This window comes from Tyto alba, unplaced genomic scaffold (genome assembly GCF_018691265.1).
Source record: "Tyto alba isolate M040663 unplaced genomic scaffold, T.alba_DEE_v4.0 Super-Scaffold_13, whole genome shotgun sequence".
NCBI classification, from domain to species: Eukaryota; Metazoa; Chordata; class Aves; order Strigiformes; family Tytonidae; genus Tyto; species Tyto alba.
The window spans coordinates 23205524-23230179 of record NW_024881275.1 but is presented as its reverse complement, the minus strand read 5'-3'; the positions used below and the strand labels follow the sequence as shown (position 1 = coordinate 23230179).

Genomic DNA, 24656 nt, shown 5'->3' with positions numbered 1-24656 from the left:
CCACAGCAGGATATTAAGGATCTAAACTGGTAAACCATTGCATACATTGGGCCAAGAATATGTCATGAGCTTTTCTAAAACTAGCTGAGAGCTCAGCTTTTATAGATAGAACAGAGAATATGGCTAGAAAGGACCTTTTAAATTTTCTAGTTCATTCCCAACCTCAGGAACTCTGCCTGAAAGTTTCCTAACAAAAGCTTTTTCCTAGGAGATACTATGATCTTTCCTATATAATCCATTCTTGTTTTTAACCATACACACAAAGACATATAATCTATATGCATTTCAGGATTACTACTTCTCCTCCTACATCCAGGAGACACAGGGAAATATTTATTAATTTTCTCATTGCAGCATAGTCCCTAAACTAAATAAACACCCCTGTCATTTCCAACTACTTCCCTCACCCTGCTGCCTTATGTTTCCAGTTGTTAGTCTTCTCTGGAAGCTTCCCACTAATATAATAGTTTATAAACTGTGCTACTTAGAGCAGAGTATTCCCATTAGTAAGGATTTTACTCATGTGGGTTCCTGAGTCAGTCTTGACTACTGGTAGTCCTATTAATACCTCAGATGATGCCATATTGCAAAATATGAGTTGGTAAAGCCTCTTTGGTCTGTGAGTCATTCCATCCCCAGCTCCTTTTCTACAAAGCTGCTGCATAGATGTTCTTCAAGTTGAACTTCAGTAGTTGATTATTCCCAAAGAAACGTAATATTGTGAACAGATTATTTCCTTGACTTGTCAAGATAATTTTAAATGCTATCTGCCAAAGTGAGTGCAATCTTTTCCACTTCATGCACACACAAACTTATTAAGTGCACTGTCTACTCAAGTATTCAGGTCATTAATATGAAAACCCATTTGATATATTTTACAGTTTCATTGTGAAACATTATGAACTTCCCTCAGTATGCTTTTTCTTCTAATAATCACTTCCATATTTGTTTCATGATTGTCCTGGTTTGAGTGAGTGGTGGAATTTTTTGGTGGCAGGGGAGAGGGCTATCGGGGCGGCCCCCTGTGAGAAGCTTCTCGAAGCTCCCCCAGCTCCAAGCCAGCTCCGCTTCTGTTTGGGAAATTGAGCCAATCAGCTGCGCCTCTGCAATAACGTATTTAAGAAGGGATGTGGTGACGTGCAGTGGGACTTGTGAGGAGGAGTTGCTGCAGCTGCGTGAACATTGAGGTCAGTGGAGGAACGGAGGAAGAAAGGAGGGGGGAGGTGTGCCGGAGCAGAGACCCCCCTGTATCCTGTGGTGAGACGGCAGGGCGGCCCCCCCTGCCACCCATGAAGATCTACGGTGGAGCAGACACTGATTTATGGCCTGTTGCTCCTGCTCAGATGATCAAGGTTCTGTGCCCAAAGAAGGCCGGGGTCTCATGGGAAAAGGTAGCCCCGCTGCTGTAATTCATCACTGGGAGGATTGCAGCATGCGGGGGTGTCCCACACTGGAGCAGCTCGGGAAGGGCTGCAGCCGTGGGAGAGAATCCAGTTGGAGGAAGTTAGTGACCCATGACGGAGCAGTGTAGGGAATGCTGTGGCCCATGGGAGGAACTCATGTCGGAGAAAGTTTGTGGAGGACTGTCTCCTGTGAGAGGGGGACCACGATGGAGGAGGAGGAACAAGTTTTGGACACTCCCCTCACCGAAGATAAAGGAAGTGGCAGCACTGACTGCACCCCCCATTCCCTGCCCCTGCATCACTGGGGGAGGAGGTAGAGATATCGGGAGCACAGCTGAGCCCGGGAAGAAGGGAGGGGTGGGGGGAAGGTGTTCTCAAGATGTGTCAATGCTTCTCACTGTCCAACTCCGTTATGTGTTGTTAGTGTCTGTAATAAATGTATGTTCTTTTTTTCTTCCCCTAACGAGTCTGCCTTTTGCTTGTGATCATAAAAGGGGGATTTTTCCCCATCCCAGTCCTATCTCGGACCCCAAGCCTGGCTCTCTGTCCCTTCTCATTGCCGGAGGGGAAGGGAGAGAGAGAGCTGCTGCATTGTGGTTGGCTGCCAACCAGGCCCAAACCACGACAATGGTAGCTCCCACCTGGGCTGTATTTCTGCAGTACACTCATGGAAAGGTCATGAGAGACAGTCAACACCCTCCCTAAAGTAAGAGATATTGCACCTACTGTCTTTTGTCTACAAAGCTTGCTAAGATTTTTTAAGCCTTTGTCTTGCAGGGCAATGTATTTTCCCTTAATGTGGGTTTTAGGTTAAGTAAACTGCTGTCAGGAATGCCAGAAGGGAATTGACTAAGGGAATTGACTGAATGACATCTTGAGGTTCATTTCATCCCAGCTTCTGCAATAGAAAGCCAGTGCTGGCTGGACTGTTCTTTGGCACTCTGCTAGCTTTATATAAACCTGATGAATCCAGCCTACAGAGACTTTTCACATAAAACTCAATTATATGTGCTCCAGGAAAGAGCTGGAACAAAGAGATATACGGTGTTATTAGTGAAAAAAATATTTAGGGAAATGGATAGAGGTTATTCAGGAATATATCTCATCCTTAAGTAAGGATTGATCCCATAGTAAAATCTTAGTGGAGTCTCTACTTTCCTAGCTTCTTGGTACTTGTACATTTTATGCTCTGCCAATATAAATAGCTTGTCAGTTCACACTGGACTCCCATAGTTCCCGTCTGCTCTGCTGTCATTTTTCTACTTGCAAAGACACCAACAAGTTTAAAGGGCTTTGACACTGAAGTTTTAAAGCCAATACAGTTTAAAGCTGTCTCCATGGAGTTACAGGAGTCACTTGCACATTCTTGGCTCAGGTTCAAGTCTGTGTCCACCTCTTTTCAGATCTGAGCTGTGATATAAATCTGCGTGTTCTTTCAGAAGGAACAATGGGCTGAAAAGGAGAGCTGTAAGCCATGTTTTAAAGACAAGTGCTTCAAGATGTGTTGAAAAGAGATATAATAGCTGTATCTGTTCAGGGCTGTCAGGGTAAAGGAATGATAAAGGAGTATAGAGGGGATAAATAGGTTTTGTTTTCCATTTTACATGCGTATGATAACTTTCTGTTGATGTCAGAGCTGCATCCAGCCTCATCCATGCTTTGTACCCCTCTAGCTCTACTGTGATTACTATTCTGGCAGTGTAAGAGCTTAGTACTGCAAGAACCTAGTGATACTTAATATATACAGTTTAGAAGCTGGACCTCTGTCTCTATCAAAATTCATTTTTTCATCAATAGGAGTTATGTAACAATGCATTTTTTTTTGATCTGGCCTTCCATAGTACAAGTAGTGTACGTAGTTAGGTAGCCTTAGACTAAATTTCAGTGTTTCCCACTGCACACACACATTAAACAAGGGCATATAAAAGCTACACAACAGTTATCTTAATATTTCCATGAGTCTTAGACAGCAAGACTGGATTGCACAGAAGATGGGCAGAGGCAGAAACTGTTGTTCTGGGTGTGCCATTTCTGAAAGCTAAGTATTCTCTTAACTGTGTGCTTGTCAGACCTGGTTTCTTCTTTCAGTGAGAAACATAATTTGTATCTCTCTTTCAGGGGGAAGATGGCAATTCTTATGTTTCAGTAAATATGAATTGTAGAATTTGTTATGCTATTTCCTGCTGTAATCACCAAACAAAACAGTAAGACGTTTTGATTTAGTGGAATAATCTTAAGTAGCTGGTTTTTCTTTTTGTTGTTTCCAATGTTTCTTTGTTGCCCAAATGTCTGTTAAGTTTGTCTAACTTCCTCAGTAACTTTGCTCGTAAGAGAAAGGCATTATGGATTCTGTCTGGAATATTAAAATAGGCTGAGATTTGATTTGTAAAACAGTTTGTAAGCTCTCATCTCTTACTCTGCAGATGCAAACACATGTACTGAAAACATTTGGGCTATGGATGTGAGCATTTGAATACTTGTGATTAACAATACAAGTACTGGCAAATAAGTAAACTCATTGTGGATAGCCGTACACTGATTTTTTTATAAAAAGTTGCATATTCCTGCCCTATTGTCCTTTTTCTTCTTCTTTCACCCACTTTTCCCAAATACAAAAATGTGTCAAATTCTTGTTCCACCTAAATGAAAATGTTTCTGTTATCATGTAAGGAGTAACATGATCTTATTATTAATTTTTCAATAAATATATTAGGGTTTTCACCTCTCATGTACACAATCAGTTACCCTGGAGCTATACAGTTGTCTTGTTTGACTGCTGGGAAGAAAAGGGCAGTTTACCCCAAAAGTAAGTGATGTCTTTCTTGCTACTACTGCCAGGTCTAGGCTGCTATACTTCCTGTCTGATCTGTGGCCACAAGAAACGCAACTTGCAAGAATAGCATGACATATTATACTAATAAAAATGTTTAGGGTTAGACTTTGGCCTGAATCTTTCTAAACCTATGGTCTTAGTCAAATCACAGTATAATAAGAACTGCTCAAATCCAGCTGACTGAAACTTCTGCTCACTGAAATATTTCTGCTGTGTTCCATATTTGACCTAGAGGCACAGTATGGTTTCCAATCTTTTGTTCAGTTTAATTAATATAATGTGTGTCTTAGAAGGGTGCTAGAGAGTGCCACGAACCTCTTCTTCACTGAGTTACAGGGGTCTTAGGTAGCATAAGCTCTTGTGTGAAGACTAGACCGCTGTGAGTTATGACCTCTGGAGAGACTGTACTATCTACATGAAACAAAACCTTTAAAACCCAGAACATGTCCCAGGCCTTTACTGGGTTTCCAAAATATTTGGCAACTACTGTAATGTTTTGAAAACTGAATAATCATCTTTAGGAATCTTGTGTGAAGTGAGATCCATTTCCTGTTTTTTAACTTGGCCTGGTATTAAATGCAAACCCCAATCCACTTCTATAGACATGTGGTGGGAGATGTGACTATCTCCCAGAACCTTATAGTGTCAAGTGTGTAGTGCATTGTCCTGCCTGGATGAGGACTTCCAGTATGATGTATTAGGACAAGCTTAACAGTGGTGGGGTTTTATTACAAAAACCAATGGGTTTTTTTATTTTTTTTTTTTTTAAAAGAAAAAGAATCAATTATAATACCTATATATTGTGTCAGGCACTGTTTTAGTGTTCACCTACTTGAGAAATTTTGTAGAATATAATTAAAGGGCAGTGCATGTGTAATGATTTGAATCTTCCTAATAGCATGGCTACCCTGCTGTCATACAATAAGGCTGTCCATTATGTTAATACTTCCATTCTATGTTAATACTTGTGTCACTTATTTATCAACAGATAATATGAAGATTTCCCTAGTTCCATGTGTGTTTGCATTTAATGCTCTATAGGGCTGAATATAAGGTGACAAGTTGAATGATGGTAGAATAATAAATACTGAAATCTGAGACCCCTGCTATATAATGCAGGAACTGTAGACATCTGAAAAAAACAGGATGCTGCCTCTTAAAAATTAAATCTTTAATTGTAGAAAATGCACCCAGCAGCTCAGGGATGTTCTGCAAGCTTGATAGAATGCTAGCTGATTGCAGAAGGGAGATTGCTATGCAATGAAGTTTTGACTTTTTGCTTCTAATCAGGCATGACCTCATTATGTTGAATGGCAAAGAAATTACAATTGTTGAGCCTTGTGTTTGTCTATTTGTAAATATTTATTCTTTTCACTATGTTATCAAATGAAATTCTAAACCAGTTTAGTTTCCTTTTCACTTTAGAAGGATGCCAAAAATTTACTGAGGGACAAAAGTGTTTCATTTTTATCACTTCACAATGGTTTAGGGGAATGGTAAACCACAATTATAGATCACATCTTTAAATATTTATCTATCTTGGAGTCTACAGCTTGGATGATACTGATATTTTTAGAGGCAAATATTTAGGGTCAAATCTAGCCTTATTCGTTAAAGCTACTGAACTCAATAGCTTAAATCAATGAGAACTATGAATAGTGCTTATATCAAGATGTAATGAATTATGCTTTCAAGTGTTTACCCCTTCTCAAGGTTTAACTCACAATGTGATTAATCACATGACAGGCAGGATTTCAATAACATTCTTGCTAATATATCTAAGTATGTGTAAATAGTGATGAAAAAAGAAACAGGATTTTTTCAGGCTGAAAAGTCACTTCCTGACCTTCAGTAAATTTGTTATTCTAGTCAGTTTACTGTAGATGGAGAAGGCGGAGTGGACTGTCCACATGTGAGTGTAGCCAAGCTCTGCTTTATGTTGTGCTAAGGCTGTACGTTGCACAAGGAACAAGACGCCTGAGTCTGGAGACATGAGCACTGTCACTGCCCTGCTTTCACAGTTTACAGACAGCAAACCATGATGTTACTGGAAGGTGGGATAGGACTGGCCCACATACAGAAAGATGCCTGGCTGTGCTAATGTAGCTAAAGGGAAAATGGAAATTACAAAACTCTTACAGCATGATGTAAAAACACTCCTGTTTTCACAAATTGAGGGGGAACGTGGCTGAGAAGAAAGGAGTATTTCTGTGTGAATACATGGTGAAGGGCTATGAGAATACATGCTGCACACATCTCTTGTTCTGGCTGTATGCTGGTGCCAGAGTTTCTCTAAGAGACTTAGAGCAGAGAGGAGCACTGAGAAATAATAGGATAAGGAAGCACAGGAAAGCGTAATTCTGAATAAATGCGCTTCTTCCTTCTGAGCTTGTCTAGGGCATGCCAGAAAATGCAGAAGATATAATAAGAATGATAACAAAGTCACCCTTGCTCAGTCAGAGATATATGCAGAAGAAGAGAAATTTCACCTCATCAGTGCCTGTCTTAATGTCTAGCAAAATTTCTCTTGCTAAATCACTTTGCTGACCTGCAAGTCTCTGCTGTAACAGCTGCTACAGTACCATCTTCCATCCATTGTAAATGCCTGCATTTCTGGTTTTTGTTATGCAGCTCTATTAACCTGTCTCTCCAGTGCTTCTTGCAAAGCACTACACAAATAAAATACCCCGCTGATGCTCCAACTTTTTACATACTTCTGTCTGTTATAAAGCTTTATTAAGTAAACATATTCTCTGGCTTCCACATATCTATAGTTACACATATCTGCATGTGGTAGCGGCACCCCTACACAGCAGACTTGTGACTACACAGCAGAAGTCACACAAACTATACAGAAACAGGAAACATTTTATCAGTTTGGCGATGAATATAAAGTTCAATTCTTTTATCAACAGGAAAAAGTGATTTCTACAGCTGACAGTATATGGTATATATACAGTCAATTTCAGTAATTGCTAATATGTGTATTCAATATCTTTTTCTTCATTTATTGAAAATTATAAATGCATTTTCTGTAACTGCTTATAAAAGAAAAAACAAGGAAGTCTCAACCCATTTTGGTCCAGGGAATGTTGCTGTCTTTACAAACTGTGGTCTAGCTCCAGAAGGAAAGTATGAGGGTGCCATCTGTCCCCAAGCCCAGCCTGGAGCAGGGTGACCTGTGCTCTCCCTGACCTTAAGCAGAGGAGACATTGAATCTAAGTTGTGGGAACAAAATGTTTCAAGCTGTATTTTTATGTCTTTTCCTGTCAGCTCTTTTTTTTTTTTTTTTTTTTTTTCAAAAGGAGAGAGGCTTCTACCTCAGAAAGGCAACTCCAGACCATAAATCACAAGTAACTGGAAAAGGATGCTTGATTAAGACAGAAGCCTTGGAGAGTGGTGAGACTTAGGGTGTTTTTACACTAATGGGGTCAGACAGACTTGGGCTTGCTTCTTTCTACTGCTCACCTTGAGGCCATAAGTACAGGGAACTAGGCTGTGGGACATACCTGAATTGGCTGGACAAGCAATATGTGCTTCCTAACTGGAGGTAATATGATCTCAATAATTCTGTTTATTCAGTTTGTATCTATTGCATTAACAGCTCATACAACTCTCATGTTGAAAAAAAGAAGTGGTAAGTGGTAAGAAAGATGAATACAGTCAAATGCACATAAATACTTAAAATTCAACCCTGAGGATATTACACCAGCAAAGACAGAGTCATTGTTGCTGTTAGCCATCTCGCTTGAGTTTAATAAACGTAATTTTACAGAACCCTAAAGCTTTTGCTAACGAATAGCAAATAAAAGACCTCAGATGAACCACAGATATTCTGTCTTTTCTTTCTCATTAGGGACCAGTCACATGGGAAATGTAGGCAGACTGAATCACTGGAGCAATGTAGGCATGCCAAGAAATGGCAACAAAAGAGAGCTCAAGACTGCAGCTGTGCTTTGCTGTTGTGTTGATGCATAGATACACAAGATGAGAGGACTTTTTATATCCTCTCTTCTCCTCGATCACCTGAAAGCAACCAGCAGAGTATGACAAGTATTCACAAAGACTAACTTTCATCTGGGAGGTCTTCAGGGGTCTATTCAGTACTGATTCACAGGACCTAATCCACAATCACTTTAACTTCTGCCTCTAAATGTTTCCTATGGAAAGCATTGTTTTATCTTTGATCAACAGTTAACACATAAGCTCACTTGGTTGCAGAAATTAGACGTTACTACACCAGCCTCTCCGAGGCAGTGGTCTGGTAGGCTTTCATACAGCACATGCTGTACAAAATCTAGAGGACTGCACTTTTCATGAAATATAACCACAGAAATTACTTTCTTCAAAAACAGCTGGAAGAGGAGATGGAGGTGATGATCTGGACTGATATAGGACAAATATCAGTCTTGCACATCAGGAATCCCTGCCTCACTGAATGTTGGAGCCTGTAGGCTGTATAGTCATGCTCTCTTTCTTCCACAAAGACTTTATTCTACTCTTTGGCAGAAGAGAGATACAGGCAGTAAAATATTAGTCTGGGAGGATTTCCAAAAGGTAGGAGATGAGTTTCTAATCCCAAGACTATGATGTAGGAGTGAAGATGCTGTTCCTGTTTCTGGCTTGCTTTTATACTGACGTGTTCAGGAGAGGTTTCAAGCTCTGAATCTGAGAGAGGTGCTCACCTCTGATGCTTACTAACCTGCAGAACAGACCACATATGAAGTACATCTTTTACACTTGTGTTTACCTATTAGCTAGCTCTTGTGGATCCTGCCTGGAAACCCCTCTTTCTTCTGTACAGGGAGCCTCGGTGCTTAAGTCTGGGTTCCATTATCTGATAGTTATGTTTTTGTAATGCTCAGCACGGCGACACCAGCATGGCTTCACGATGTACTGTGTTAAATGTAACAGATACAGAGATGTTAGAGTAGCTGATATTACTGTACCTAGAAGTTTGATTGTGCATCTATTGAAATTAATTTATTTTTGTATTTTCTCGTAGGCATTTGATTCCACTGAACACTTGATTCTGAGGTGAGGAATTTGACTTACATACTTCAGAAAATAGAGCGCTGAAAGTAGGATCAAACACAATTCTGACAGGGATTTTATACAGGGATTAATATTTCTCCTTGCATCAGCCGTGGTTACACAGGGCAGATAGTAAGACCAAGACTTTCAGAAGCTTGCAGTCACACTGGAACCACTGCTTCCAGTGCACAACCTCATGCATTTACAAGGCGTGATACTTGATTCTCAGCACCTTCTGAAGCTCAGGCCTTTATAAAGTGGCAAGTATATCTATCAAGAAGACAGCCAAATTTTAAAGCCATTTCTGAGGAAAAAAAAAAAAGTTTTAAAAGATACAGAAAGATTGGTAAAATACTTGAGCAAACTACTTATCAGGAAGCAGACCAATAAATTAAGCAGATGAACATAAGGTATTTTTACATATATTATAGGTTAATAAAACATATTGTGTCATCCAGCTCTCAATTTATGAAAAAGAGATCTAGGAGAATTATCCAGTTCTCTGATGCCTCAGTAATTTTCAATTCCTCTCCCCTAAATTAAAATCAAAGTTCTTGTAACACATCTGCAAAGTACAAATATTATGGGAAGCAATTTTGAAGAAGAAAGATGTCTTTTTCTCAATATTAAGTGATGCAAAAGCTGTAACTAAATCTAAAATAGATCCTTTTTTTGTCTTTGGCTTAGCCGTGTGAGGGAGTACAATAAAACAAAGGGAGCACAAAACAATGTTCTATATATTTATAGACTGGGTATAAATAGTCCAGTTGAAAATGTTGAAGTTCAATTTCTTCATTTCTCCTTAATTTTTTTTACTTTTATAAGGTTACAAATAAGAACAATTACTTTTGTGCAGATTGCTAATGCTACTCTGTTAGATGAAAGACAGAGAATTGAAAGGAGAAATGAACATACAAAGAGGATTTGGCTTATCTTTCATTAAGTAAGTATCTCCACTACAGCAGTGCTTTTATTTTGGTAGGATCAGCATTTCTCAACACCGTTCCTCTTTTCCTCTTTCTCATTCAATTATCCTTCTATATCTTCCCTCCTCATATAATTGAAATCAATATTGTCAGCTAAAACTGCTTCCCAAATCCAGTCTACTGAGGGAGACAGATAGAGTGCAATGGAAAAGGAATAAAATCTTAAAATCTGAAACTTTTTTCTCCCCTTGAGAAACAAATGTTAGGCATAAGATTCCTGTTGGGGAAGATGAAGAAAAATGTTTCAAGAAAAGTACTGACCAGCTGTCAGGTAAAAAGTGACTCAAGGACCCTATTCCCCCTGCCTTGTTTTTTTATTTTTTTTATTAAATCACTCTGCAATTGCATATAGTTATGTATAAAACTCAAGTTGTTGCTACTATAGGCACACAGGGTAGCAGGAAAAGGGAGAAAAAATCCCACACTGTACAAAGGGAGGAAGGAGAAACCTTTCTGTGTATCATCCTTGATGAAACTATCACTTTTGATAAAAGGCTGTTTATGTTTCACTTTAAAATCTACTCGCTCTGATTATCCAGCTAGCTCAGTCATGTGAATAGTCTTCCTCTAAACTCAGAGTAAGAAAGCTTTTTCAGGATTTAGTTCCCTGAATGGTTTTCTGAAGGAGTCTCTACACAGTCTTTGTCCACTGACTGGTCACCTAGCCATCTTAGCAGGGGTATTGCTGTCACAATTCACACCCTCACAACGGGCAAAACAAAGGTATGCTGTATTTTAATGCAAAGTTTGTTCGTATTCAGCTGTCATTTTACTTAGTTTTATTTATTCACAGTAGGGCCTTCATGGAAGAGCAGTAAGATTATCAGGGCTGCTATGTATCCTGTTAGTACTTAAAAATATAATCTTAAAGTGTATACACAGAGAGAAAAAACAGAATTAATGGGTTTGAAATGTTTTGATGAAGTGACTTGCTATTCTGCCTCAGTAAATGAAATGATTTGATAAATTTTAGTGTTGTGGCCTTGCCACATAACAGTCTGTTTTAACACCTAAAGAAAAAAATATACAGTGGGAAAAAAAAAAGGTAATGATTATTTACTGTAAAGACAACTTGATTTCAGGGTGCCACTAAACTGCCATTAGAAAATGCGAGTGTATTAAATGGTTCTCCCTTATTAACATGATTGTGTTGACTTCTTTAAGCAAATCCATCAAATTTTAAGACAGGGGTGCTCTTGAAGGGGAAGAAAAAAAAAATCTGGTACTTTCCCCAAATCATATTGATCAATATGTGTATTACTTGTATCTTTTACTATAGTTCTTACTCAGTTTTACAGTCCTGACCAGGTTTACTGCTCTGCAGTGTCACTTACCTTCCCAGGAACCTTGGCATTGTAATGGCCATTTGCCAGCTGTCTGGTGTTGATGTTGTCTTAAGCAAGATATTATATATTCTGCAGTTAGTAATTCAGCTATTTCATCTTGAATCACCAAATGCATAGGTAAATACTGGCTGATGCTCCCTCCTTTATTTGTCTTTCCCATATTTTCTTTTACTGAGAAAGCAATATGGGATATATATTCAAATAGTTTGTGTGGATCTCTTCTTTACGGGGGACTTGTTGAAAGATGCAAGATCAGGACTCAAGGCTTTGAAGCCTCCATCACATCTGAGACTTAATTATACAGATGCTGCCCCTTCTATTAGGCAAATTCTCAAGTCACTTGGTTTTGAGGATGCCCACAACTAAAATCTTACATGTAATAATCAGATAAGCCCCCAGCTTATGTCTATGCCTGCCCAGAAGAAACTGATCTTGAGTATTTCTTCTACCCCTCGCACCATCACAGCCAACTCCAGTAAGCATTATTACAACTTGCTATATAGCTTCTCTCCTTCCCTCACCACCCTTTCCAAAACAAAGGTGGTGCTACCTGTTCCCACAAATTCTCTTATTAAATAAACTTAGGGGCTAGGACTGCGCCCTAGCATGTGAGAGACCATGCTGTAGATCTCTCCTGTGTGATAAAATCTTAAATCCCTCTGAGCTGGATTCTCTAATTTTCAAAATATAGGATAAGGTTTTCTCAATTACTCTTACTGTTGAACAGAATAATTAAATAGCCACTGCAAAGCTCTACAGACTAATGGTTGAGGAAGTCATCTGGGACTTGGGACTTGGAAGCCTGGATTCCAGTCCCTGTACTGAGTGTTTAAAGTGTACTCTGTTAAGAGTCCAATTTCAGAAAATCCTCTAGGTTGAGTGCCTAGAGCTAAGATATGCACATTAAAACTCATCAAGCAGAGGAAGATATTTACCGTATTTGTTCTGCAGCTTGGGCATACGCTGAGCGGGTGAAACATGGCACAGGCAGCGCTGCATCCTCTTCTGTCTTCCATGTCTCCTCCCTTTTGCAGGGAGCAGTGATGAATACTGTGCCCCAGGAAACAGTTTGGATCTGGGAGTCTATCTGGTGCACTGTATGGTATCATCTTATTTTCATGAAGTGCTATCATCCCTCAGATGGCAGTTGTCTACTGGCTAGATCAGGTTCATGTGTTGCTTCTCAATTTCACAGTTGGATGACTAACTCTTCCAGTGTATTGTGTAAAGTTTCAAGCTGTAATCAGTACGTAAAGGATCTGGGTTATATTGGTGGATAGATACCCAAGAACTATTATGGTGCTGAGAAATACAGCATTTATTATCACTGATGATGTGGCGCACAGTTTTTGAACCACTAGTGCTTGTCACGGAGGTTAAGCGATGCTCTGTGGAGATGAGTGGGTATTCAGCAGTGAGGAGTTTCACTGGTTAAACACTTTACAGTTATATCATTTATGTTCTAGTGTAACAGAGTTCATTATTTTACGCAATTATTATAAAGATATACTCAGGTGAGAGATAATTAATGAAAACCATGATTAAGAAATCCATCTACTAGATTTTCTGGAACCAGGAACTTACAATATGCAAGCAACTGAGCAGCTATTCCGAACAGACATATCTTGAAATGAGAGAGGGTGTTCTAGAATGCATAATACTTGTCTACCTTAAGTGAGCACCTTTCAAAATTAATTTCTAAAATTAAGAAAATCCAGTTTCAAATATTAGATTGTGAGCTATTGTTGAGCTTCTAATCTGGATTCTCTTCTAATAGTTTCTTCTTTTGCCAATGGCGGTCTGTGTTTCACTGATCCTTTATAACTTCTCAAGTATCAGGATTATGACACATCTTCATCCCAGTTTGGTCATGTACTTAGTGCTCAACTCGATCACTGGAAAAAGCTGACTGGAGATGGGCAATACAGTGGCCAAAAATTACCCCATAAAAAAGTTCACTCAGGGAATGCAGGTATTCAGAGAAAATTAAGACAATGCAAAAGGATTTTTTTAACAGAAGTTATAAAAATGCTGATACTCCCCTTGCCAAAGGAGAACAATTTTACTTAGTTTATTGTAAAAAGTGGATGTTTACATCCATGATGGATTTGAAATGGTATTGCAATAAATATTATGCCTACATGCAGGCGTTGTGGGGAAAAAAAATGCTAGCAGTCAGTTAATATTTATTCATTATTATTAACTATTTATTTAGAGTTAAATGCCTAATGCTGTTAAACATCTTAAAATGAATCAGGCACCTTGTTCTTTCATTTTCCTTCAGTTACACAAAATGAGAGGAATTCTTTTAGTAAAATAGATATAAAGAGATAATTGCTTAGCATAGGAAATGTCTAGAATTATACAAAATTGTTATCGGGTAATTCTATTTTTGGAGATTCATAAGAGGCTATATTGTGCCAGGCAACTATATAAACCTAAATTAAGGATTTGCTTCCTGTAAGAAGTAGTCTACTGCTTTGAATCTCCTTGCCCATTTCATTCATTCATATATAAATCAACAACATACACAAGAAGATGTTCATGCAACAAACTTATGTATGCAATCTCTACACAGAAATACAAGAGTATACAGCAGCTGGACAAACAGAGTAATATTGTGCACAGTTCTTCAGATTTCAGATATAAAATTCTCAGGCTTCTCCTTGAAAGTTCTTCTCATTTAGCATGTCTTACTTGTGTCTGCTGTCATATTTTTACTGAGAAAGTAGTTTCCAGCTTTCCAGTACATCTGATTTCAGTAATTAATGCCTCTTTTCATATATTTCCCTCCACCCTGAATTAGCGTAATTCCTGTAATCTACTTTTAATATGATGTCTACATTTAATACTCTTACTTTAATGATACAAGAGAATGAATGCCACCATGAAAATAGCCATCCTAAATCAAAACTACTGATTAGCCTAACACTTTCTTCTCAGATGGTTCGCTAAGCATACATTCAGTATCCATTTTCTCTATAACCTTACAAAAGACACTGTCTCGCTTACATTATTTTAGAAAAAGTCTTTACATTCAGGGAAATCACCCCTGTTTGCTTGCACTGGCACTATGCCACTATTTTATTTAGGCCTAGGATACCTGCACCCTTCTTCTGCCTAGTATCGAAAAATAAAAGCTTCTATTAGAATTAAGAAGGAGTATGAAGTCTGTTAGTGTTAGTAATTGGCTTAATTGTCAGAATTGATAAGCACCTAGTTTAATTCTCAGTTTGGCAAAATACATCAGCTAAGAAGTTCCAAAACATCTGGCACACCACCTCCAGGAGTTTGACCTAACTTGCTGGGTGTTCGAGCCATATTCTTCACAGGTATAATAGAAACGAATCTGTCCCCTTGACTGCACTGCACTGTTACATGTACATTTAGAAAAACCTGAACATTTGTAAGTCTCCTGAAAATTAAACTGCCTTAATCTTTGCACATGCCTTAACAAGACAAGGGATGTTAAGGTGGGCTGGTTATTACCAACTATGAGTTCTTTGCTTGGACTCTGTGGGTAAGCTCAGCTTCAACAAATTGTATAAAGTTGGGAACCTTAGGAAGCCACTGCTTTAATACAGCAATAAATGAACAATTTTTAACCTTCTTTTACAAAGTCACCTGAGGTAGGAATATTACCCATCACTGCAGGTAGCTCAGTGAACAGCTTCAAGTATGCAGTCACAGCCGAAGATGCATACATAAATAACAGAATGAAGAATAACAATAGCTTTCTATCTTTGAAGGCAATGCAGTAGCTGCCTTCCCTGAAGTGCTGCACTGGACATTCCACTTCAAGAAGGGCACTTCAGTGCTGAAGGAGGCTGAGAAAGGTATAGTTTCCACTGGCCATGCATAGAAAACACTCGTGAAAAAACATACTACATGTTCTCCTCACTTCTTAGCTTTTTTGAGTGGTCTTCTAATTATCTGCACTCCACAACATTAGAATAGTGCTCTAAATAAAAGGGCCTAAAAATAAAGTACATGTTACAGAAAAACAGAACAGGACCTGTGTCTTCTCTCTCTTACCAGAAAAGTTAGCAGCAAGGAAATGAAAGATTAGAAATGGGAATGTTTAAAATTTATAATGGGATTCTTATTTCATAAATGGAAACCTTTGTAAATTACTGTCTTGTGAGGTCTGAGCTTTAAGCTCAGAGAGATCAGAAGACAGCTGGGGTTTCAATTTAGATTTATACCTAGCATTTCAAATAAGAGACTTCGGAAGAGAGATCCAAACTATTACCTCATAGTCATCACTGCCAAACTACAGGGCAGAGCTGAGACCAGACAGGCATGCCTGCCCTGATGGCCTGCTGCACAGTGGAGATCTCCTTGAAGGAGGCTCCTACCAGCAGCAGAGGTATGCTTGTCCCTCTGTCCACATGGACCGATCTTTCCACACCAGTCACCAGGCTTCTGTCACCCACATCATTTAAAGTCAGCCCGAAAGCAGGTCCCGTTCTCCCACCCTTGTAAGCACTAGGAAGGGGGGATGGATTATCACTGTATCTACTGCCAGGTCCTTAGCACTCTCCCATCTACCGAATCTCTGATTAGCTCCTGTCAGGGACAGGATACTGCCTCCTCCCTACAGATTACAAAGAGGGGCAGTCCTGGTGCTTGTGGGCCTTATCCATCTTTTAAAGATGAGCAGAAGAGGAGGGACATGTCAGCCATCTCCATCTGCTGAGGACCTAGATCAAGTTTGTAAAGATGACAAGATCTTCTCACTGGTAGAATATCAGCAAGACAACTTTTGTTATTCAGGTCTTAGGCCAAAATGATATTTGTATTCTACATGGATAAAATCTGTTCCCTAAATTTATCCTTCACATTTAATTATTGACATTCTTGCATTTTAAAAAATTCAGTGCTGGTGACACATCAAATTAAGACATCTTCTTTTGTATGTATATTGTATTTCTGGCCAAAACATCACCTCTCATTCTTGTAATTACACTTTTCAATTCCTATGTCTCAGATGATTTTTTTTAAACATCTGCTGTCACATCTATTTCGGAGTTGCAGCTTTTTTTATCCCTCATTACCTAGTTTTCTTTCATAGTGACTGCTGTCTTATTTTCATTTCTGGCTCCACAGTCATGAGTTACTTTTATATTACAGACCAGAGACCAACAAGCAATACTGAACCACTTGAATGGCTTCTAGCTGCTTACGAAGAAATTGTTTATGTGCATACTAGGCGGCATTTACATACAAATTCATGCTTTTCCCCATAATAGGCAGAAGTACCACTCTTCCCTCCAGTGTGGAAACTGTGCTTTAGCACTCCCCAGTCTGCTTGCAGCCCTGAAGTTACACAGGTACACATGTAGATGGAAACATAGTGGCAGAGCTTATGCTGACCATATTGGCAGCCACCTTTCTGCAAATGTAAGCCATTACATTTCATTACAAAATGACACCTATAATTGTATGACTTTTTATTAATGCTTCCTGTATTTCACTTGCTGTAGATTTATTATCCTGATCTAAATTCTGCAATTAGGTCTTCTAGGACAGTTTTCAAAAGCAAATATTCAGACTATGTCTACAAAATATACGCTTACATCTGCAAAGAGATACTTTGGTAGAAAGACACGAGCAAACATTCGCTGGCTCACACATTTGGTCTGTGTAAACACTTGCCTGTAGAAATGAAAGCATTACACTTGAAACAGGGTTGAACAAAGATAGAAGAAGTAAAACTGTGAATAATTTATTTTTCAGCAGGGTAATTAGGAAGTTTAGATTCATATCAAACCAGATTTACAAGCTCTTTTTCATCCCTGACAAAACTAGAAACTCTAGACATGTAGTACCACATATTTACAAAACAAAAAAAAATGTTTTGTTGTTGCAATAGAAGAGGTGAACACATAATTTCACAGTAGGTGGCATTGTTCTCTCCCTTACTCAGTAGTCCTATTGCTAGACTAAGTCACCCAGGACACAAACTTTCTATCCCCTTCTGGCTTTTCCTGGGGGATCCAGCCCCACAGGACAGCACAAATCTCTGAGCAGAGACATTCTTGTGCCACTCTTAGAATATTTCTGTATTGGATAAATAGCTGTTCATTGGTGCCAGAGCAGAAGTTACAGTGTTCACCTTCAAGTATTAGCTGCCAGACTTCAAAGGCATAACCACATTCTGTGGCTTTTTTTGTTTAACATTAAATATTACAGCCTCAGAAAGAGAAATACAAAAACTTCTAACCCCTTCACGAAGGGAGCATGAAAAGGGTGTGAACTAGCATCACTGAACAATAGCTGATTATTTGAGAAAGCAGAGATGGGCTTTATTGATTTATTTTTACCAACAAAATTTCAGATTATTTACTTCTGTCATGTAACAACTTGGGAACAGGCAACTTTTTTTTTTTTTTTTGGTGGAAAATTATCTATCTGTCAGGGGGCAAAAAAATTGCAAATGATCATCCAGCTTTGGGGGAACTGCAGTTTCAACCAGATATGTGAAAAAGTGACAGTTCATTCTAACTTATATTGCAAAGTTATTTAGCAGTATGTTCTTTTTATTCCTCATCATAACCACTTATAGCCTTTATGGAATCGCCACAGCACATAGTTCTGCAATCTTACCTACTTCTGTTCATATTGCTTTTGTTTGCATGGTAGCACTGACTATAGGCAAATACAACTCAGACTGTACTTTCTGTAAAGTCATGCCATTTGATAGTAAATGAGATCTGTTCACGTTCATGGCAGTAAAAAAAAAATAAAACAAACTCCTGAATTCTGTAAAACTGGACATTAGGTCTAGAAGATTGGAACATTTCAGAGGAACAATTGTGGTATTTCCTTTTACGTACTGTTTTGGCAAGTTTTCTTCAGGAGTTTAAAGAGTAAATTTCTGGTAGATCAGAGTAAAAATAGTCTAGGCAGTTTTTACGAATAAACATAGCCAAACCTTTTATAATGTGTCTTTTTTTTTTTTTTTTCATTAACTCCACATTTCATGTTATAAATAAAATTGTGGCTATTTAACTTCCTTTTTCCGTTATGCAAAACATGCTTATAAAGCATAAATCTTAAAAAAGCTTGGTGAAGTTGAAACAGAAATTGCCAGAGCTGAAGTGGCTCTCCAGAGCTAGTAAAGAGCACACACAGACACTTAAAATCACTTTAAACTAGCAGTCACATAGCTTCACCTCTTGGAATGACAGTCCTGTCAGTCATGTAGCATGTGTATGGGAAGGGCAGCAGGACAAAAAATTATCCATACTGACAACTGAATGACAAATGAATATGATGACATCAGCTTGCAGTGAATCCTCCTTTTCCTACATATTTAACAGGAGAGATTAAATTTCACACACAAGACTAACAGTGACCATGGCTTGGGGCACTGTAAAGTGCAAGTGATTCTTGAACATCAGAATAAACACTTAGAGACTGTTCTAAATTTCTAGCAAATATCATTTGAGCCTCAAGACCTCAGGTCAGGTCTGAAAGCAGCTTTAAGATCTGGGCTCCAAAGCGCTGCGCGCTCCCCTAAGCACTATGCTGAAGCAGCAGTAGAAGTCTGAGCGTAAGAGAGCCTAGAGATGGACAACCAGCTCCCGTGGCTCCTTCAAAGGGGACAGCAGTAGATATTGCAGGGGTTCAGTGGGTATTTATGCACTGCTCTTGGAGAGGGATCTCTGAAAGGGTCCCTCTTACCTCCTGGGGGCTATTCCTGTTCCTACTCTGGAGTGACTGATTTTTTACTAGATCCATGTGTCTTGTGTACTCTCATTCTGTCGGATCCAATGAATCATCTCACATTTCATGGGTAGACAACTGTAGGGATTGGATGTTTCCCCAGCTACGATACAGCTTGATTTTTAGGACCTGCTCACTGAGGTGGAGTATGCATGTGAGTCCATCCAGGCTGGCAGAAAGGAAAATCACTTTTTCCTCCCTACTGTGTTTATGTGGAGAAGAAACACCCAGATCCATCTAGATGGCATTTAAGAGAACACAATGGCCGATGGTGTTTAAAAGAAAATGCTTAGGCTCCTACCCCATCAGGAGAGCATTCACCTGAACAGGAGAGTCATCAGTGTTGGTCTTGAGACCGCATTCCTATCCTCAGTTCATACTCCCATCTAGCTCAAGCCCTGCACACTGGGTTTCTAACTCCTCTAATCCACGTGCTTGGACTCTGCCGTGAGGATCAGGTGCCTAGAAACGAGGTGCATGAAGGTGCAGGTGGATGTTTCATCTCCATCCTTCAGAGAACATGGCTGGCTGAATACTGGAATTCTGTCCTTAAAAAGAAATTGCATTACCAAGTAGCACATGACAATTTGAAGACTTGTTGCTCTCAACACTGTCTGACACCCGCATTGCTGTCTCCCAGGATGGTACAGGAAGATGTCTTACCTATGTGCCTTGTTAGCTCTGCAGCAATGATTGCAAAGGGGAAAATGGATACCTACTCTGCCCTACGGGTGGATTTCTTCTGCAGAGGATAGGCCTCTGTGAGACAGAAAAACTTGAACATTTGATACATTTTTAATATTAGGAAAATTAGTCTGAGAAAGAACTTCTGGGACATACTTTATAAAAGTTATAGCAGATATTTCATAACTAAAGATAGAAGATCTTTTCCATTTCAAACTTGGTTTTGATCTTCCGAAAAGATAAAGAATCTGAAATGCTGGTCAGGAGTGAAGAAACCATACTGTCCATATATTTCCCATTTCTGCACTAGACTGATCTAATGTAGAATATATTTTGAATGTGTGAAGTTGTAGACAGAATTAAAGACATTTGAAGACAGAATTTTTAAAAAGAAAAGTTTTTCCTTTGAGAAACTGTCTGGTTATTCTAACTTTTTAAAGTCTACAGTGTTATATGTATTTTTAAATGGCACTGTGCTAATACAAGACCTACTAATCTGATGCAGAGATGACTTTTACTCATCTGAAAGGAAGGAATTTTAATTCTATAGAGATGTTTTCTGAATGGGATAAGATTTTATGGGCTATGTGAGAAGTCTTAAGCCCTTTCTCCTTAAACTTAGTTTTGATAATTAAAACTGCCTAGTCTTTTCCTCAAAAGCAGAGTTAGTTTTTGATTGTGTAGTGTGAAAATATAAGGGATAAAGGAGAGAAGTGAGAAGAATTACACTTCAGAGAATGAAAATTTTATAAAACTTCCCAGGACCTTTTGTAATATCACTTCAAATAGTTGCTCAGTCACTAAGCTTATCAAGCCAGAGCCATCCTGAAGCACAGGTAGCTTGAATAACTCCCTATTTTGACAAAAGCTGAGCTGCAGAACATCCCTGTATTCCACCATCTGACCCAGAGGTGCTGTCAGGTACTATAAGAGTAAGCGTCCTGCCTCCTCTGCAGTAGGGAAGAGCAAGAAGGAAGGGTAACGTGAAGGGGAGGGGAGTGGAGAAAAGAAGGTGCTGCAGGCAGACATATCTAGGAAGGAAGAAATGAGACGCTCTTCCCTCAGCGACTGCCCCATTCCTCTGTCCCAAACTTGTTTCTTGAGTCAGCCATCTCACAAATTAGAAAAATGACCAGAGAAATACAATTAAATGGATACCAAGTAGAAAGTTGGACTGCAGGTAACATAAAACCAAACATTGGATTTATTTTTTTTCCCGCTTCTATTTATTCTGCAAACGTAGAAATTTTCCAGACTTGTTAGAGATATGATTTCTGCAAACAGGACCACAACATACATTAACATTTGTGTGTGTTATGAATGTATCCAAAAGGCTTTAGGTAAGATGATGACAGCAACAAACAAGCTGACTTACGTGCCATAGGGTTTGAATGTGTTTTGGAAGTTGTAGAGTTCTTCAGCGTACCAGGACTGCAAAAACAAATAAAAAAGCCCTCAGTAAATACAGCCAAAGAATCAACCTTACATGTTATATGTGTTTTGAATTGGGAGAGCTACTGACTGGAAGAACCTACAATGTATTATGATTTGAAAGCAATCATACACACCACATATTTGTCAGCTGAGAAAAGCAAAGTCCATCTTTCACATTTTACAGCCTAATAAGGGATCATGTTATTAAGCAACTTAGAATGAATTTTCCAAATACAACAATGACAGTACAAATCTATAGTAACTATGTTCTGAGGGTAAAATGGAAGCACTGATGGTAGAGTACCAATGGAAAAGAAATATTTATTTTTCAAACATGGGCAAGTGAAATTTAATTACTTAGAATCAATTGCTACATGAAACAGAAATTACCTATTTTGTGGAGAGGAAAAGCACTGCTAAGATCTTCGACTTGTGCATTAACAACTTGCAAGGTATGATCTTATGTTTAGATGTAAACACTGTCACTGGATTCAACAGATCAAACTTCTTCAAATACGGGATTCTGCAAAGTTGAAAGTAAGCTCTCACACCTGATAACCCCCTACAAACTCAAAGTCACTCTGTGCTTTTGCAAAGGCTGAAACAGAAATAGAGCATGATAGTACCATTTCAGTAATTCTACTGAGTTAAAGTTATGTTACATATTTGTAAGAATAATAAAAGGTAGTCAGATTAAACATTATTTACTCATCACCTGCTGAGCACCTGTACTGGCTGAGCAAAACAGTACTAATGGTGATGCAAGTAGCTAGCTAAGAAATTCCTACTAGGTGGAAGTATTCCTTGATAATGAGAAAAAAAGTTGTGGCAAGAAATGAAGTAGTTTGTGTGACCTCCAAGTACTATGAAAATATCCAGAAAGGACAGAAAGGTGAATTAAGGGAAGAAATACTTTTCCTAGTTGTTTTGTGGATCCCATCCAATATTTTCAACATGTTCAATAATAATAAAAAAATGTTGTTAGCAAAAAGTTTGAAAAAATTCCGTCCCTCAAGGAAAGCCCCTTGACTGTAGGAAAAGCATACAGCAATTCTAGATATTTCTTAAGATGCATTCCAGTGAATTAAGACATCCTGACTTTTGAAAACTTTGGTTACTGTTTTAGAGCAGTCAATCCAGTGTCCTTATCTTTTGTATCTTACAGACCTCAGATCATAGATGAAGGTTTTGGATTGGAGCAAATCTGCATTTTCATTGGTGATATGTTGGAAAAGCAGGAGAAAGTGCAGATTAGTGGAACAGTACAAAATCAAAAGTAGAAACAGTAAAGCATGCCTCCTCCTAATATGTAGCTATACTATCTGCACGGAGTCCTGATTTGGTATTTCTCCTCCTTTCCTCACTACTGCGGAACGTTATCAAAAGACCTCTGAAATATGCACAGGTCCAGCAGGGTTGGGATTCCAGTTAGGGCATATAACTATGTGACAACAGAAGTTTCTGGGGTCAATGTCAGAGACATCTGGTGGGTAAAAGCCCTGCCAGATGGTATGCAAAAGGTAATTTTCACACGTGTCTCATACGGTTAGTTTCTATGCCATCGTCTTGGCAGATGTACTGCAGTCATTTGGTGCTGTCTCACAAGGCATTTTTATTTCTGCATGGATACCCTGAATGATCTTATGATACCTTATTGCTGCTGGTGTTACCTCTGTTTTTATTAACGTGACTCTGCTTTCACTGAATAGTACCCTTCTGTGTATACACTGAGCTGTGTCCCTGCTTGCTTTTTTTGAACAGGACAAGGCTGTTTCCTTTAGTGCTTTCCAAAAACTCCTAGGTCTTGTGCAGAATATGCTTTAAGTTCAAACTACTGTTACAGAATGGAATTTCTTAGGCTTTTGGTTTTGTTTTGGTTTTTGTTGTTTGGGTTTTTTTTTTTTTTTCACTTCCTTTTTGTTACTATCATTCTATATTTTGTTACATTTTTATGAGTGTGGAATTCTCAGTGATTTTAAGAGGAGTCTGGCATGAGGAGGGGCAATAGGATAAAAGCCAAGATAGCTTTCTAATACCTTTTATTGTAGGCTGTAGGTGCTATACCTTCATTGCATGTTGTTATGTGAGCTTTTCAAATTACTAGCTATTAGCTGTTACTTCAAATATTTCACAGTGGTTTTTTCCTCTCAGAAATCTAATTTTTCCTGTGTCTGTTGAGCTTCCTATCCTGCTACTGGTACAGTATTGCTGAACAGTATTTATCTTGTTCTTGCAATTAGTGGGTTTAGAAAAAAAAAAAATCTGTTTCCAAAACATCTCCAATAATCATAATTATCAAATAAGATCTGCAGTAGTTGTCTCTCTCTTACCTCATACAAAGGTGTATACACACATGCATATACACACAGTCACACGTACATATGTGTAAAACCAGCCTCTTTAGAAAAGCAGCAGCAGGACCTATGATAAACAGTAAGAGCAGTTCCATCCAGTATATAATGAAAAGGTATGAAAAAAACAAAGCCCCTAGGCCCCTAGTGCCAAACAGATAATGTTTATTTCATAGGGATTCACTGCTACCAGTTTAGTATGATTTAGCAGTTCTGAGCTGCTCATGCTAATTTATTTGTGATAGAAAAGAACAATCCAGTTCGTGTGAAGAATATATTTCATATATGAAAACAAATACACTAATTTTTAAAAGTGAACCTTAAAATTGTTTTACAAGGAAAGATGTTAGATTAAATAGTATCTTTCTATTCCGGCTCACTGATCAGTGTCATAGAGAGGAAGGTTTACTGCTTTAGTTGTGAAAATGCAAACTCTCAACCATTCTCATTTTAGACCTTGAAACTGTGATGACATATCCGAGGTTCCACAATGGAACTGAAATAAAACCCTAGCTGATTAGTTTTATAACATGTTGTGTGATTAGTATGACCTCTTGTGTTAAACACGAGAATATTCATTTGTTTACTCGCATAATGAAACAATCAAGCAGGTAGATGAAATATCTAAAAGCTAGTAACAGCACTGTCCTTGACATTTCTACAAATAAACAGAATAGCAGTAGTAGAAGTATTGAAATTGGGACTTGTAAATTTTATAGAAAAATAATGCAATCATTTCCCCATACAGAACACAGCTATAATATATTTTAGTCTACCAATACTTCAAAAAGATCATTTTTTTTCTTCATGATTCTAATAAAACCTTGCGTGACCAGAGTAGATGAAATTACAGG

General features: G+C 38.5%; 1 long non-coding RNA gene across 1 annotated transcript in view; it reads right to left on the bottom strand.

Annotated features, from left to right (window-relative positions):
• The window catches only part of LOC116959457, a 41157-nt gene that overhangs the window by 14446 nt on the left and 2055 nt on the right, over positions 1–24656 (bottom strand). Inside the window, exon 3 of the long non-coding RNA XR_006164850.1 lies at positions 21393–21448. This is a non-coding gene — a long non-coding RNA (uncharacterized LOC116959457). The remainder of the gene's footprint in view (positions 1–21392; positions 21449–24656) is intronic.